The sequence below is a fragment of the Acinonyx jubatus genome, chromosome D1, assembly GCF_027475565.1.
Source record: "Acinonyx jubatus isolate Ajub_Pintada_27869175 chromosome D1, VMU_Ajub_asm_v1.0, whole genome shotgun sequence".
In the NCBI taxonomy this organism is placed as follows: Eukaryota; Metazoa; Chordata; class Mammalia; order Carnivora; family Felidae; genus Acinonyx; species Acinonyx jubatus.
This window is the reverse complement of record NC_069390.1, coordinates 9,147,524-9,162,229: the sequence shown is the minus strand read 5'-3', so window position 1 is coordinate 9,162,229 and position 14,706 is coordinate 9,147,524. Positions and strand designations below refer to the sequence as shown.

Here is a 14,706-nt window from a genome sequence, read left to right as displayed (position 1 = left end):
CTTCACCCTCTCCCCGCAGACACCTGGTCTGGGAAGCCCCAGGCCCTGCCCATCATGGAGGGCACATACACCTGTTACCCCGGTGCCCGGGAGTCTGTCTCCCTCTACGTGTGAGCCCCTGCCCATCTCCTTGCTCCCTTGCTCTCTGGGCCACTAGCCCAGCCCACGACTCCCACCAAGGAGGAAGTTCCTCCAACCTCATCACTCGAGCCCTCTCCTCCCTGTCAGCCCCTCACCACCATGGGGAGTTTTCTGCACCTCCACGTCCAGGGCATCCCCACTCCCACCCCACCAGCCAGCTGCCCACTGGCTTCCCCCATGACACCTTTCTCCACTTCTCACCCCCCCCCCCCCCGACCATCAGCGCGCTGCTTCCTCCCACCCACCCCCCAACTCCCCAGCGAGCTCCAAGTTCTCACTTTCAGCGGGGAGGGAGATTCCCTCTTCCTCCCCTGACCCAGAGGGACTCTCCTCCTTGTGACGGGCCTGGGGCCAGGAGCACATTTTCCAGCCCAAGTGCCCACACCTGGCCACACAGCCAAGAAAGAGAGAGCCTTTACCCAGGACCGCTGGGACGAAGACACCAACTCCAAGGGTGGCACCCTCCACGGGGCAGGGGTGGTGAAGAACAGTCCGTCTCCCCCTGGGGGAAGGTTACAGCCGGGAGGGCGCAGAAACTCCCCGACCACAGGCGAGCTCTCCGCCCAGCGGTCAGACCACGCTAGTGCAGGGGCACAGGGCCAGGCCGGTCGGTTGGCTCTGCAGCCAAAGAGCCGCCCCCCATCCCAGCCAGGACACGAAGCCGGGATCAGCTCCAGGCACTTCCCCTTCCCCTAGAACCTCCGCTCTGGCCCCCAGGGACAGGGCAGGATGCCCCTCCCTGACCAGCCATGTGCAGTGCCTCGTCCGGCATCACTCAGCCTTACTCCCAGGGCTATCCTCACCCTCCCGAGGGCCTCTGGATGCAAACTCCAGGGCCCAGTACCTGTCCAGGATGGAGAAACTGACTCCAGCGCTTATCTGCAGCCCCTCAGCCCCTATGAAACCTCCACTACCCGGGCAGAGTCCCACTGCTGTTCCCTGCCCTAAAAGTCCCACAGGCAAGCAAAGTGACACATCCAGGGCCACCATGCATAGCCAGAGGGCCATCTGCTCACAGGTAATAACACACATCTCCCCACTATGACATTAGTGGTCACTGGGACTCAAGGCCACAGTGAAACCTCCATGCTTGGGACGCAAGACCTCCAGCTACAACAGCCCAGCAGTCTCACAGGCGGGAAGTGAGGCCAGGGTGAGGAAGAGGGGCTCTCTCAAAACTCCTGTGTGCATACTCATTCCTGCTAAGCCCCACTGTGGCCCATCCACGCAGCCCCCACGCCAGGCATGGAAGAAAGCGACCTTGCTCTGGAAGGCCTGGGAGCCCAGCAGGGATGGGCAGAGACCAGGGACATGCCAGCTCCCCAGGGGGCCTGGATGAAGCCCATGGGGGACAAAGAAACAGCAAAAGGCCCTAGACATTGGCCCCCACCCGACTGAAACCAGCACATTCTAAACCCTCCCCAGCAGCCGCCTGCCTTCCTCTCCTCGCGTTCACAGGGCATGCACAGGCTTACCACCTCCAGGGAGAGAAACCTGGGGGCGCGGGGGCGGGGAAACAGGGAGAGCCAGCAGTGGGAGGGTTCCCATGAAGAGTAGGATTAGCTCTCCTGGTATGCCTCTGTCTGTCCCCCAGGCGGTTCCCAAGTTCTGAGGAAGGTTAGTGACCACACCCCAGAGCCCCACACACCCCTCCGCCCCCACAGCTTTGCCCCAACCTCTCAAACCAGCTGCTCAGGCTCTGGGTAGCATGCTCCACCAGGGCCTGCCAGCCAATTCCGAGCTGAGCCAAGGAATCCAGCCTGGCAATGCCTGGGCACCTCCACCCAGGGCCTCCCTGTTCAGGTGATCCCGGAGACCCCCATACCATTCCCTGCCCTTGTCTGCTGCTGGCCTTCCCCCACCCCCTCCCGTCTCCACGAGTCTCCCATGGTTTACTCTCTCTTATCCCACCCTGGGCCCTGGACCTGTAGCCTCAGGACCCTGAACCAAGTCCGGCTGGTACGAGTCCTCAGCTCTGTGGGGTTAGCTCTTCAAGGAACTGCCCAGACCAGGACCCTGAGCCATTGCTAAGGGCTTCCATGTCAGCAGCACTAAGCCCCGCACGACTTACGTGGCTCCCTATGTGTCCTTGTTCAATGACCAGTGTCTCTGCATATAATCTCCTAAGGACAAGACTTTACAGAGGGGCTTAGAACACCCCCTGATCCCCATTTTGAACCCTGCAGACCCTGTGTCCTCTGCTAGCCCAGTTTTCAAGATCCCAAGTCCTCTCCTACCCCGCCCCACCCCCACCTCCTTCCAACCACAGCTCAGAGCGAGGAGGTGCCCCCTAAGCCTGGGGTGCCCTTCTGCTCCCCACTCTGCACACTCTGCCTACCAACGGCTGGCCCAACCCATCAATCCCTTTGGGCCAAGTAGAAGGAAGCTTCCCCATTCAGCTTCGGAAAGGAAGTGAGGGCCACACCCAGCTCCAGGGATTTCCCTCCTGGGGGGGCAGCGGAAAAGAGGAAAATGAAAGCGGACCCTGCTCCCCCAGTTTTGAGGCAGCATAGGTGTGGAGGCCTGAAAATGCCTTCCAAGGCATCTTCAATCTCTTCCTCTTTCCCGCCCCCCCACTCCCGCGCCTTCACCTGTCACTACAGCCCCACACTGTCACTATGCCTCACAACATCAACCCAGCCCCTACCAGTGCGGGGCAGTGCAAGGAAGGGCAGGTGAACCCTGTCATCGGAGGCTGGATTCTAAAGAAGGAACTGTTTCAAAACCAATTATTGGGAGCCCAGCGCTGTGCTGGGGACACAGAGGTAAATATCGTAGTCCTTCTTCCTCCAAAACGCCAGGTAATTCTCTAAGGACCCCACTGCCATGGGATGATCCCACCCTGCCTTTCCACAAATCCACTACACAGAGCAGGGCTCTCAGCGGCCACCGCGCAAACTCCCTCGGGGCACCTCACCACCACCCCTCTGCAGCCACACCCAGTGAAAGGCGAGAGCACACACACCACGCACACAATTCTCCGTGGCCACGTTGTGAGTGCAGGCGCCCAACTAGAGCCCTGAGTTGCCCCCTCTGCCCACTCGGCTCCCCTCCCACGCAAGGGGGGCACAGCCAGGCCTGCTCAGACCCCACGTATCCCTCGCGGCCAGCTCCGCCCAGGGCTGCGCCCCCACATCCCCGGCCCTGGCACTGCAGGGGGCGCCCAGCCCAGCCAGGGGAGGGCCAGGCCCTCACACACTGCACACCCTCTCCCTGCATGGGAAAGCCTTACATAACACCGCTCTCCGAACACACCCTAAGCACTCAAGCCTTTCCAACTCCGTGGCAGGACCTCGTCCCCCACCCCTCTCTCCAAGAGCGCACCGCTGGAGTGGAGGGTCCAGAGAGCGCAGCGAAGCCCTCCTCCTACGCGGGGCCCCGCTCCTGCCCCCATCTCCCACACACAGCCCCTTCCCCTCCTCCCCTTTGCCCCTCACCACTCCTCCCCGAGTTCTGGTTTGAATTAGTCAGCGGCTCCAACCACCACATTCCTCAGGCTGCTGGCGCCGAGCCAGGCGCTGGGGCGGGGGCCATCCCGCCCCGACGAGTTTGGGAGTGGGGTGGGGGAGAGCGCACCGCCCCCGAAGGGGAAGGGGCGGTCCCGAGGGCCGGGCCGCCACACCGCCCCCCCCTCCCCGCCCACCCCAGTGCTGGAATCTCCCTAATTACGCCCCCCACCCCCACTCCCACCCTTCCCGCCGGGGGCGCGCTGCAAACGTCCAGGCAGCGCCGCCCGGGAGGAAGCAGGGAGTCTTCTGGAGCCGAGAACGCGGAGCGGCCAGACTAGGGCGGGGCAGCTGGAGGGGGGCTGAGAAAGGGAGAGGCCGGTGGTACAGAACTGGGTGGGGCCGGGAGGACTCCGGACGCGAAGTTAGAGGCGGAGGTGTGGGGAGCGGGGAGGGACAGCGGAGGGGGCGCGGGAGCGCGGGGGCTCCGGGAGGGGCCAAGGGGCCGCGGCGGCGACCTCGGAAACTTCTCCAGTAAACACGGAATAGGAGCTACAGCAGTGCGCTGAGCCACCGCCCCAAAGAGAAGGAGGGGATGGGACAGGGGCCCCCGGACCAGGAACAGGGCTCCCTGCCGGGCAGTAGAACTAACAATCAGCCCTCGAGAGAAATAAGGACTGGAGCAAAGCGCGCTTCGGAGCGATTTTCCAACTTTGCCCAACTTGCGCCCCACCTCCGGAGGCAGAGTTCGGCTCCCAGGGCGCGGCGCGACGCGACGCGTCGCCTGCCCGCGCGAGCCGGGGCTGCCTAGCTTGCTCCACGCCGTTTGAATCCTCGCAGCGCGCCTGGCCCAAGAGCGCGGCCCAAACCCTGCAGCCCACCTCCCCTCGCGCGTTCGCGGAGTCCTGTTCCCGCGGTGCGCCCCGTGCCCCTACCTGCGCGCTCAGCCCCAGGGCACAGCCATAGCCCGCGCGGGGCCCCAGGTCGCGGTGCTGCGGCTGCTGCAGGCGGCGAGCCCCGGTCGGGGCGGGTCCGGCAGGGCGGGCGGTGCAGTCCCCGCGGCGGAGCTGCTCCGAGTGGCCGGGCCCCCGCGCACGGAGGCGGCTCTTGTAACTCCGGCTCCGGCGGGCGGGTCTGCCCCGAGCAGTGGGGAGAGGGCGGGGCCGGGCGGGGCCGGACTGGGGCTGGGACTGGCGAGCGGGGGCCGACCCTACAAGGACCCGGGAGCGGGCTGCCGGGGTGGGGGTGGGGGGGGGCCACTGGGGGTCGCAGGGACGTGGGGGCGCCGCACGTCCGAGGGGCTGCCTTACCCTGCCCCATCTAGTGCCCCCGTCCCTGGCGCGTGCCTGGATCTACCCCCAACGTATGCAGTGTGTGGTCTCCTCGGCCAGAAACTCCTCGAAGCTCCCCAAGGCTCATCCTCCCAGCTAGAACCGCGAATCAGCTCATTTTGCGGGAGCGGCTGGGGGGCTTGGGTGATTCGGCCGCGACCTCCAGCCTGGCGCGGACCTTTTGAGTTTTCTCTCAACCCAGGAACCTACACTTCAAATTCCAGGCCCCTGTCTCCTCCTCACTTAGTTCCTGAGCTCCAGGCAGCCGCGCCCATTTCTCGCCTCGCCCCTTTCAGAGGGCCCCCAGCTCCTCCCCCCACAAAGCCGGTCTGAAGACGCTGGCCCCACCCCTGGAGTTAGGGTGCCCACGTGGAGTCACCAGGGCCCCACGCACCACGGTGCTGCTCCGGCCGCTGCAGCGACATGGGAGTCAGGCCGGCAGCCTCCCCACACCCCCCCCCCCCCCTTCTGCAGACTCCTTGCAGGCCGGAGCGCCCGCCTTTCCTCTACCTACCATTTCTTACCCGAGTCCCTCCCCCACCTCCCCACTTGGAAGGACGCTGTTTCCAGATTTACTGCGATTTCCCACAGCCACTTCTAACTCCATGAGATTTTATTAACCGCTTAATGATAGGGTGCAGGGGGGGCTTCTGGCGCTACGCAGTCCCCTTCCACCTCCCATTCTCTTCTCCCCCGACGACTCCTCTTATCCTTCCTCCTAGGCGGCCACCCACTACCCGCATCGAGGAAGCTTTCCTTCCCGAATGCTGAGGAAGGAAGACCCCAGGCTGGGGGGTCCAGGAGAAGACCTGGCTCCAGGCAGGAGCTCCCTCCTCGCTGCAAGATCATGAGTGGGCTAGGGCTGAGACCTGCGGTCCTGTCCTCTGAAATGGCAAACATGTTTACAGGCTAAAAATACCCAGCAGCCAACTCTGCTGCCAGCCCTGGGGGCTGTGTCCCAGGTCCAGTTACCAGCACAGGGTACAGGCCGTGGGGGAGGGAAGACATAGCAAAGGAGCCATAGCTGTGCAGACTCATACAATGGACACGGAAAGGTGGAGACACATGTGTAGACATTCAGACAGGCATCGACATGCAAAGACAGACAGACAAAGCAGAGACTGGGGCACTAGCATTCTCTCTATGTCTCTGTGTCTATGTCTACTGTCTCTAACTTGCTCGTGTGTGCAAGAACGTTCTCTCTCTCTCTCTCTCTCACTCACACACACACACATACACACACGTAGATAGGGACTCAAACCCATGGCAGAGGCACACCACACACATCACAAACACAGCCATAGACCCAGGATTTCTAAAGAAGCACCCTCTCCATTTTGTTCTGTACACCTTCCCTAGAACCTGCCTTATTTAAATGTTTGTTTATTCTTGAGAGAGTGTGAGCGGGGGAGGGGCAGAGAGAGGGGGCAGAGGATCAGAATCCGTCTCTGTGCTGACAGCCGTGGGAGCCCTAGGAATGGGGCTGTCGAACTCACAAACCCTGAGATCATGACCTGAGCCAAAGACGGAGGCTCAACCGACTGAGCCACCCAGGCGCCCCCCCAACCTGCCTTATTAAAAAAAAAAGGGGGGGGGGTGCCTGGGTGGCTCAGTTGGTAAGCATCGGACTTCAGCTCAGATCATGATGTCACGATTTGTGAGTTTGAGCCCCGAATCCTGCATCGGGCTCTGTGCTGACAGCTCAGAGCCTGGAGCCTGCTTTGGATTCTGTGTCTCCCTCTCTCTCTGCCCATCCCTATTCATGCTCTGTCTGTGTCTTAAAAAATAAATAAAACATTAAAAAAAAATTGTTTAAGTTTATATATATATATATATATATATATATATATATATACACACACACACACACACATACATATGTATATATGTATACAAACTTTTCAACTTTGGGATGCTTTTAAAACACAAAAACCAAGAGCTACTATATTTCCTTTACCAATGGCTTTTAATTCATATTTCATTTTCAGAAACATTTATTCGGCTTTTCAAAAATGGACCAAGAATACAGATAAAGTGGCCCGTAAGGCTCCAAGTCAGACAATCCTTGTTGACATTTTTAAAATAAAATCAATGCCTCCATCTGGTGAAGAATGTAAACAATACAGAAAGGTAGGACAATAAAAAGTAAACATCTCCTTCCTCCCCTCCTCAGGCCCTCTCCCCAAAAGTAACCACTGCTAACAGTGTACCAAAGGATATCTAACTTTATGAAATGAATCATCTGGTTCCTTGAAAGTGCAAGTTTTCCCAGGACATATTTTTTTTTAAAAATGTTAATGTTTATTTTTGAGAGAGAGAGAGAGACAGAGCGTGAGTGGAGGAGGGGCAGAGAGAGAGGGAGACACAGAATCAGAAACAGGCTCCAGTCTCTGAGCTGTCAGCACAGAGCCCATCGCCGGGCTCAACCTCACAGACTGTGAGATCATGACCGAGTCGAAGTCGGATGCCCAACTGGCCAACCGACTGAGCCATCCAAGCGCCCCTTCCCAGGACATATTTAAATGGGAGTGGATTTACCTAGGTTTTCAGAAGGACAGCTCGGATGATTTGCCACAAAGACACAGGGGATCTGCAGAAGGGCTCTGGGAGTTTGGAGGGAGGGGCTGGAGCAGGAAAGGAACAATGGGGGAAGGGTGCGGGTGTTGTGCCCTCACTGCAGCCTGGGTTCCGTCGGCCCCCCAGGAGTGAAAGAGCAGAGGCTAGTGTCCTGGGCTCCAGGCCAACTTATCTGCTGCATTGTTTGTCCTGGCCACCCTCTTGGTCAACAGAGAAGAAGGCAGGAGGGGCTGGGTTTGGAGCAGCTATAGAGCAGGGGTTACTGTCCAGGTACTTCATTCAGAGGTAAGAGTGTCAAGATCCCTGGTGGGGGATGGTCCTGGGGACTGGCTGTTGCCCCACTCCAAGCAGGAGTGTAGAGAATGGGGTAACCCAGACCCTTGCCCCGTACAAAGCCACGATCGTGCCTGCTGGAGCTGGGATTTCCTAGGCCAGCTTCCACAGCGCAGGGGAAGGGAAATATATTCAACAATTTTCAATGATGTGATTGGAGACACACACACTCTTTTGGAAATTTCTGCCAACCCTTCTCCTTCTGCCCACGGCTGTGGCTCCCCCCCCCCCCCCCCCCCCCCCCCCCCCCCCCCCCCCGCCAAAGCTACTCTAATGGTGATTGTGTCTAATGCCACAGCAGGCACTATCATGTGTTAGCTCATTTAATCCTCACATGCTCTGGGAGGAATGGTCTGAGAGGGTTAGTGATTTACCTAAAGGCACAAAACCCTCAGAAGCAGGGGTCAAAACTCCCACTGGCATCTAAGCTCCATGAGGGCAGGGAATTTTTTGTTCTTTGCTGTCTGTCCTGCGCCTAGAGCCGAGGCTGGCATGTAACAATCAATGAAGAACACTGTGTGGAATGAATGAGTGAATGAAGGAATGAATGAATGAACCAACTACAGGTACAACTGGCCCCACAGCCCTTGTTCTTTTCACAACAGCATCCTGAACCCCACACTTCCCTTCAAGGTCAACCTCCAGGAAGCAATCACTCCACTTACAGACCTCACGTGCAGCTACACAAACAGTTATTGTGCGTCCAACACAAGGCCAGGGGCCCACGGGGGGGGGGGGGGGGGGGGGGACGGTGCAGGGAATGGAGAACTTGACAGGATGCAATCCCTGCCCTCAAGGTGCTCTGTCCTGAAGGAACTGTATTCTGAGTCCCCTGCAGGTCCTATGCTTTGGGAAAATCGGACATTATCTTTTCGGCCAGGTCTTTTACACGGATACCTCACCCCCCACCCGCACACAGATACACACACTATTTCTTTAGTTATAAGGATTCCTGGGGTGTCAACTTTGCAAAGAAAACCCGTATCTTCGGGGAGGCTTCAGATTCGTCTGTCAAATTAAGGGCTACCCAGGGATCAGGGAGGACTTGAACCCTCCTGCTGGCACTCCCATCATCTTTCAGAGGCATCCCACACCACAGTCCTGCAGATTCACTGGCAGAGCTAGGTGAGTTCTAGGACTTGTCATCACTGGGATACCCCAGCTTCCCCAGAAGTTTTGCTCCCTCCCCGCAGGGGGTTCCCTGATGTGTACACACAGTGTGTGTGATGAACCTTGGGCTCCTCGGTTGCCAGGCGACATGCCTCTGTTTTGTTCCTATTATGCCCATTTCCATAGCAACCACAAAGGGAGCTCTGTGGGCAGGCCCCTGGCCAGGGGATTCCCCTTCCCCTCCCTCCTCACCACAGTCCCCTTCTCTAAAATCAGTGTATTACAGGGAAGACAAGACGCCGACTGCTCAAAAAGTAATCATGGCTTTTAAACTGTGATCCCAGAAAGGAAGTGAAGTGTGCAATCTGTTTGCAGTCTCTGAAAGCAGACTCCCTGCCCCTCCCATGAGGGCCCTCTGGCGTGTCAGCCTTAGAAGCAGAGAAATGACGGTTACCCCTCCTTTGAGCCATCTGGGATCTCCCAGACCCCACCTCCACCCCATACACACACACCCGGAGCTTAGCATCTCTGCCAAACATCAGGCCCTTCCCTGTTCCCTTTTCACTGCTTCCCAATCTGTCTTCCCCAGAGAACAGCAGACCTAGTGGGTGATTCTGGGATCCACACATTAGGTGTTCAGCAATCGTCAAACCCCAAACTCCTCACCCGCACTCAAAATCTGAAGTCAAGTATTCCGGCTCCGTTCAAATCCCAGCCTGTATTTAAACCCTGGACTTCAAATAAGGAGTTCCTGAATCACTCAGATCAGACAGCCGGGATACCGGAAACCCGCCCATTACACTCGGTCCTAATTGAAATCTTCAGGCCAAAGCAGAACCCAAGTTAAAGCTGATTAGAGAACAAGAGACGACAGGCAGGGCTCTGAGTGCAGACTCTGGGAGGAAAGAAGGCACAGAAAGACCGTCCAGGCAAGAGAAAGGGGACGAAGTGAGCAGGGCGAGCGGGACAGGTGGACATACCTGTCACTGCCTGATTCCAAGCACAGTCAGAGACAGCCTAGAGGCCGGGGGAGGTGTGGGTGTGCAGATGCGGGGAGAGCAAGAAGATATAGGAAATGTGGAGCCCAGATTAATGAAAACAGTGGCAAAGCATGATTGCATAGGCTGCAAAGGAGGGAGGTGGGGCGTGGGGGGAGGAAAGGGGAGCTCAGAACTGAGCTGGGGACCCTGCAGTCTGACTGTAAGTAAACAGGAGCCCAGGGAGGGAGCTGGAATGAGCAGCCGACGCCCCAGCCAGCTCCCCTCCCCAGCAGGGAGCGGGGAGCAGGGAGGGAGGGGAACACCAGGCTCCTCTCCCCTTTTTAGGAATCTGCCTTTCCGCCACCCTTTCCAACTTCCTCTGCCTTTTCCCCAGTTTGGGGGGTTGTGGGGGGGGGGGCAGGGGAAGAGACCAGCCCGGGTTTCCCTCCCTCTTCTACTTACACTTCCCAAGTCCAGTTGAAGGAGATCAGGCTGAGCCGTGAAGGAAAGGCCTAGGCTGCCCAGAGCCTGAGTCACCACATAGTTGAGGTTCCTGTCACTCGAAGTCCCGCCTCTGCTACACCCTGTGCCCTCTGCCTGCCCCAGGACTTGGAGCACCGGGGTTGACCTGCCCTGGGACTTGCTCCACTTCTGTGCTTCTCGCTCAGCCAGGGCTGCTGGTGGCTTCGGATACCACCTTCTCTCTGCCTCCCAAACCGAGAGTGCATCCTTCTCTCCCTGCAGCTTTGGGGGGAAGCGCCCTCCTGCTCTTAGGAGCCAAAGTGACTCAGTGAGTGGCTTCGAGAACTGTGGAAAGGCTAGCATGTCCCCTTGATAAGTCACTTCCCCTCTCTGGGCTCATTTCCTCCTGGGTGAAATAAAGGGATGACTTGATGTGGTCTCCCCAGCAATCCCAATCCCGAATAAGGTACATTCTGGACGTCTGAGTCAAAGAGATAGAGTGTAAGCATTGAGGAGGCTGGGACAAAGGGGTATGTTTGCTAACCCCCCTCCTAACCGGAGTGGGTGGCATGAGGCACAGGCACCACCACCATAGGGCAGCCAACACCCTAGGTGACTGGGTGATTCAGGCCCCACATAGAGGCGGACTGGCAGGAAAGCACCCCGTGGCTTCCCTGTGACTCAGGGGAAATGCAGAGCTCCCTGAAGAATGACTGCCCAGGGTCCCGCTATAACCAACTCATCTCCCTTACACCTAGAAAGTTTCCGGTTGCACTGCAGGTCCCACTGCCTTTGATGGGCGCCCTAAGCTCATCATACTGCCTCCCTGGCCTACTCTACCCCTCCTACCTGGCCTTGGCAACCCCTCTTCCCTCGGCCTTCAACCCCATAGCCCTCTGGGCCCTGCCAGGTCCCCTCATTTACCCTTTGGCTCTGCCCATCCTCACTATCCACCCCCATCCCAGTGGAGCCAGCCAGATGATTGCAAAAGGGCTGAGCCAGCGGGAGAGGCCCTCACATGACAGCTGTTCCTGCTGCGGAGGGGAGGGGGCAGCTGGAAGTAGAGGGAAGCACATTCCATGGGAGATCCGATCAGAAATAGCCCCAAACCCTGACCATCCAGCCCCTGTTCTGCACATGGCCAGCCCATTGAGTAAACAAGGTAAGGTCAGTAGGCTTTCTTTGTAATCCTGAGGATATCAGGAAAACAGGGGGCAGGGGGAGGTTCCCAAAGGGGAGGGGGCCACAAGAATGAAAAGAGCCAAGGAACATCTAGAGATCTAGGGTCACCAAGGGCACTTTGGCCATTTCAGCAGGTCCCACCTGCCCATGGCGTTCTCTCTCCTATGAGACGTTCAGTGCTAGGGTCCGGCAGCCGCCATTACCACCATTCCACCCATCCCTTGGGTGCCGAAGCACTGGGACACCCCAGTCATTCCACTGGAGTAAAACAACAGCCTCCTCCGGGAGCCATGCCAGCCTGATTAGAGCAAACAGACAGGAGCAGGTGGCAGTTTCTCTAACCTTTCAGGAGTGCCTATATTTCAGCTCCCCGGCATTAGGGGAGGCAGAGAGGAGAGGGTGAGGACCCCAGAATTGCGCTCAAACATACGGAGGACCAGGCCAAGCTGGGGAAATTACCCTGCACTGTAGGTACAGCTTGGTGGGGAGAGGCAGGGAAGCCAGAGTCAACCAGGAAAACCCATTTGATTGTGTGGAGGGAAAGTTCTGGGTTCTGGGGACAAAGAGTGCTGGTTGCCATGAAAACCACAGTATTAATTTCAGAAATGACTGGGTGGAGCCTCCGAAACACTTTATTCCTCTCCCTTCAACATTCTAGACCCTTCCCCCACCTTTCAAAAGGGGAAGTGGCACATTGGGGCATGTGGGCAGCTGGTGGGATGGGCCTGACCCAGTGTGCCGAGCAGCTGTCCAGCTCCAGCTCAAACAGGACATGAAAAAAAAGAAGACAATCTAGGTCTTTCTTGGAAGAACTTTAAAGGCTTTCGACTTTTTAATAAGTGACTTAAGCAGAAGCGCCAACAAAGCTAAAATAAATAGCTGCTTATGACCAGTATCTACCAGTTTACATACAGGCGTTCCCATTCACTACTCGGGGCTCCCGCAAGATTTCATCTGCAGCAAGGGCGGGGATAGAGCTAGAGAGTATCATGCTGAGCGAAATAAGCCAGTCGGAGACAGACACATAGCATACGATTTCACTCCTATGTGGCCTTTAAGAAACAAAACAAACGAGCAAACAGAAAAGAGAGAGCGATAAACCAAGAAACAGACTTCGCTACAGAGAACCAACGGATGGTCACCAGAGGAGTGGAGGGTGGGGGGTTGGGTTGACACGGGGTTTGGGGACTAAGGAGCGCCCTCCTCTGATGAGCACCCCGCGATGATGTATGGAAGTGGTGAATCACTATACTGTGCACCTGAAACGAATGGGACACTGTACGTCAACGATACTGGAATTCAAGTGAAAGACAAGATTTCGTCTGCGGTCAACTGCACCCTTGAGCCCCGACGACCCCTCTCTAGTTTCTCCACCTCCCTTTAGGGATGCTCTAAGGTTTTGCCCAGTAGGTGGATAAAACAGCTTCCTCGGTCCATCTTACCCTAGTTCTCCAGGAACACGCCCTGTTCTCAGCCCCGACCCACTCGCAACACCCCCTTCCCTTTCCTGCCCGGGACCTCGGCCCCCGCCGGCAGGCGCCGCACGGTGGGCGCCGGGATGCCAGTTCTAGGTGGTGCGCGGGTGGCGCGGGCCTGCTGCCCCGCGTGTCAGGAAGAGGGCCCAGCAGAGACGTCCCCCCTGGCGCGCAGGCGCTCACGGGGCCGCCTCGGCGAGCCGGGCGGGGCCGGGAAGAGCGGAGGAGCCGGGCCGAGCTCCAGCCAGCGCGGGGCCCCCGGCCTGGATCGGGGAGGGAGGGCGAGAGTCCCGAGCCCGGGGAGCCCGGGGCTGTGCGGTGACTCAGGCCTCCCCGGGGCAGGGCGGGACCCGACCAACTCCAGATGGACCTCCCCTCTTTCCCGCCCCACATCTGCCGCTAGAAACTCCTGCTGTTAACCTCTTTCTTGCCCACCCCGGCGGGAAGGGGCCCTTCAGTTTCATCCCGCTTTGGAGGCCAACAGCGAGAGCCACCGAGGCCTCGACACCCTCCCCTCGAGCTGCCCACCCCACCTCCGCTTGTGGGTACTGGCCCTTCCCCAAGCGCAGGCCCGGCCTCATCCAACAACCTGGCCGCCCTTCTCTGCACCAAACCGCCAGAGTTTGGGGCACAGGAGGCAGGACGTGAGGATGAGTCACGCTTCCTGCAGTCGGAGAGAGGCTGGGTCCACCAGACCCACCCAGTCCACATGGGGTGCCAGGCCTGCGGCAGCCCGGGCTCTAGCCCACCCTGCAGAACCCCCCCTTTTCCACAGCGAGGCCCCACTCCTGGGCCTCTTCTAAGTATTCAGCTCCTGGGAAGACAGGATACCGAGGCCCCACTCCTGGGCCTCTTCTGGGTAAATATTCAGCTCCCGGGAAGACTGGGGGTACCGGGAAGCAGGGGAAGATGACACAAGTGAAGGCGCAGGAAGGTGTGGCGTGGAGGGAGTCTGACAGGTTCCGCAAGGCCCCAGCACCCAGCGCAGGGCCCAGCCCCGCCAGCAACTAGCACTTTTAGATCCTAACCAAGAGCAGCCCGGGAATGCTCGGAAGCAAGACAGGTGGCAAGTTTGGATCCGACTCAAGATGATCTGCCAGGGAGCGAACTTGAGCAAGAACCGACCCATCCTCACCCAGCTGGATTCCAAACCACAGCCCTGCTTGGCCCATTCTTCCCAGAACCCCCACTGGAGTCCAGGTCCCCAGCTAGATTACAGCCTTACCCTTTCCCAAGCTACCAGACCCTGTCTGTACCTGGAAAGATCACCTTCTTCCTCTCCCAACCTAAGCCCTTCTTTCTCCCACTAAGAAGGTGGGAGAAGAAAAACAACAAAAAACATAAAACCATAAACTAGAGACCAAAGGTCGAGTGGCGACTGTTTCTTCATATGCCTCAAAACACGAATCCGACTAGAGCTTTCCAGCTTCACCTGAGCTGTTAACCCACAGGGAGACCCTCAAAGCTCTTCAAAAAGAGAGTAGGAACAAGAACCTCTGAAAAGGGTGGAATAAAAATTAAGCTCAAAGGAGATAAAACAGTAACCACAGGTCTGAGCAGGGTTTTCAGATGGCAATTATGACTGCTCTACATTCCAGGAAGCAGCAGGGCACATTAAGAGCATGGGCGTCAGTGACACCCACTGGGTTCAAAATCCTGTCTCCACAGG

General features: G+C 58.1%; 1 protein-coding gene across 2 annotated transcripts in view; it reads right to left on the bottom strand.

The window, feature by feature from the left end:
- The window catches only part of AHNAK (AHNAK nucleoprotein), a 36,476-nt gene extending 26,039 nt beyond the window's left edge, over nt 1-10,437 (bottom strand). Inside the window, exon 1 of one of the 2 annotated variants that reach the window (XM_053203047.1) lies at nt 10,381-10,437. The gene's annotated coding sequence lies outside the window, so the exon portion shown is untranslated. Of the gene's footprint in view, nt 1-4,522; nt 4,706-10,380 lie in introns of those variants that run through there. The other variant, XM_053203046.1, reaches the window with a different exon arrangement.
- Nucleotides 10,438-14,706: the final 4,269 nt, after the last annotated feature.